The following is a 2858-nucleotide window of genomic DNA, read 5'->3' on the forward strand; positions in this document are numbered from 1 at the left end:
AATATTTTTGTGCCATTTTGAATCAAGCTGTCAAACTTTGCAAGAAATGCGAAAATATTATTGAATTGAAATTAGATACATAAATGTTAAGAAATTAGCCTTAGCAAGATAAAGAGGTCAGCCATTTTAAAATGTTAAATTCTATAAAAAAAACACAAGCAAAAAAATAATTAAATAAAAAAAAAATTAAACGGGCAACAGGGCCGAAAGTTGCTAATAGTTGAAGAAATGTCCTGCTACAGAGAATTATTTAAATATAATGTTAAGAACTTCTTTAAGTGGGTTGTTTACTCGACACCATTTTGACCTAAAAGTAATGAAAACTTAATTTTCATGACAACAGCGTTTTGGGGGCCTGAAAACAGGTTTCAAAGTTTTGTAATACACCATTATCATCTCTGTGTAAACTACAAAAATGTGAATTTGTGAAAATGACGACGTCATGCTCATGGCTATTTCGTGTTCAGTGTATTCACCTTATTTTCCATGGCAACAATGGTGCCGCCATTGCGTTCGTTTTGTCATCTTACTTCCGGCTGAGAGGGACCTACCTAAGATAGTGGCTAGATAACAGAACAAAACGCAAATGTCAAGTATTATATGCTCAGTTAGGGGCTGCCATAACAATTGGATTAAGAGAAGAGAACAATTGCACCAACGATGTTACGAACACAATGTGAAGCGGTCAGAGTGTTGTGGTGCACTTTACAATTTATACCCGCCACCTAAAGAAGAGGAGCACCTGAGGCAATGGCTGAAGGCGGTAAATTTGAAGCGCCCACCCAAGCGCCCTTATGTGTGTTCGTACCATTTCATGGATGAGAAGCCGACTGACAAACACCCTTACCCTGAGAAATGGCTCGGCTACGATGTTCCGGTAAAGAAGTCACGCCGGGTGCTGAAAAGGTTGTCAGATTCAGGTAAGCTAACGTTAACTTAGATAGCTTTGTGCTTGTTCGCCTAACGGTTCGTACCATTTCATGGATGAGAAGCCGACTGACAAACACCCTTACCCTGAGAAATGGCTCGGCTACGATGTTCCGGTAAAGAAGTCACGCCGGGTGCTGAAAAGGTTGTCAGATTCAGGTAAGCTAACGTTAACGTAGATAGCTTTGTGCTTGTTCGCCTAACATTAGATTTATAAAGTCCGTTCTGTGAATACATTTAAGATCAGTAACGAGCAGTTAACAAAGTACAACGAATTTTGCATGATTACCATTGCCCACCTATTTATTTCATATTTACGATAGTACAAGGTATTATGGTACATTACAATAGCTCACATTATTCCTGTAAGTTACAGAGATTGCAGATGATAGCATGCCAGCTAGCTACATTTCTCATTCAGATATTGAGCTACGTTTTAACTCTACAGTTAGAGCGTGTATACTGTTTTGTTTTTAATGCATCTCTCTCTCACACACATACTGTTCTAAGTATGGGTCCCATATATTAATTGTATGTATGATGTAATGATGTATTTTAAGTATTAATGTAAAAATGTTTAATATTATTTCCACAGATGTATCGATGACCGCCAGTGATGCAGTGGACAACTGTGAGGATGATCACATCCACATGCCCCTGAACTGTGATGCAGAAACACAATGGGAGGATCCATCTGTCTCTGACCACAACTACAGTTCAAAATCACAACTCAACCTGAAGCCACCTACATCTGATATGGGAACACAATACATTGCCATTGTACATAACTCTGCTGAGAAAAAAACAACCTTTGTCAGCTATACACAGGGTTGACATTGGATGCATTTCATTCAGTTGCCGAGCACCTTACCAGGTCCAGTACATACACCAACAGCTTCCAGCTACACACTTGGGATCAGCTCCTGATGAAGCCGCGTCTTAATTTATTGCAGGGTGATCTTGCTGAAAGGTTTGGTGTTTCTCAGTCCATTGTAAGCAAGGTGATTTCATGTTGGATTGACATCATGGAGGAGAACAGGGAGACAATCCAGGCAACAATGCCTCAGTGTTTCAGAGAACAATTCCCAAATATAACATGTGTGATCGACTGTTCAGAGACACCCCTTAAAAAGCCACGCAACCTTGACTCAAGAGGCGAGTCCTACAGCCATTACTACGGCCAGAACACCATCAAATACCTGGTCTCTATTGCACCATGTGGACTGATCATGTTCATCTCACCAGCGTATGGAGGAAGGTGCAGTGACAAATTCATAACTGCAAATTCAGGGTTCCTGGAATACCTTCGTCCAGGCGATGAAGTAATGGCAGACAGAGGCTTCACCATTACCGATCTCCTGTATGAAAGGAAGGTGAAACTTGTCATTCCAGCATTCACCAAGAGAGGCATGCAACTCTCTGAAGAAGACACCACCAACACTAGGCGCATTGCCAATGTACGTGTCCATGTTGAGCGGGTCATATGCCGACTGAAAAACTTCAAAATCCTTTCTCAAACAGTTCCAATTAACCTCACCCCTAAGATTGATAACATTTTGAGAATTTGTGCAGCCCTGTGTAACCTTCGCAGTGACATAATTTCTGATGTAGAGGATGAATGTGTTGATTTGTAGGTGCGTTCCACGACTGTCGATACATTTTGCTGTGGTTTTTCTTTAACTAATCAGTGTAAATAGTGTAAGTAGTTATTTTTATAAACCTTTACAATGTGACCAGATGTTACCTTTTGTGAATAGTTTTTTTTTTTATCTTAATTTGATCTTTTTTATCTTTGATCTCTGATTTGAAGGAATAAGTCATGTCAAGTTTGCAAATTACACATGGACATTAAATGCTTGAAAATGTTACCTCTACAGGATGGTCAGTAGAAGGTGTAATAAGTATGCACACCTGAATATACGGCGTTTTTC

The 2858-nt window shown here is 39.7% G+C and overlaps 1 pseudogene; it reads left to right on the top strand.

The window, feature by feature from the left end:
• The first annotated feature begins 486 nt into the window (after positions 1-486).
• On the top strand, positions 487-2514 carry LOC107588913 (uncharacterized; annotated as a pseudogene).
• Positions 2515-2858: the final 344 nt, after the last annotated feature.

The sequence above is a fragment of the Sinocyclocheilus grahami genome, unplaced genomic scaffold, assembly GCF_001515645.1.
Source record: "Sinocyclocheilus grahami isolate Dianchi unplaced genomic scaffold, SAMN03320097.WGS_v1.1 scaffold109.1, whole genome shotgun sequence".
Classification (NCBI taxonomy): Eukaryota; Metazoa; Chordata; class Actinopteri; order Cypriniformes; family Cyprinidae; genus Sinocyclocheilus; species Sinocyclocheilus grahami.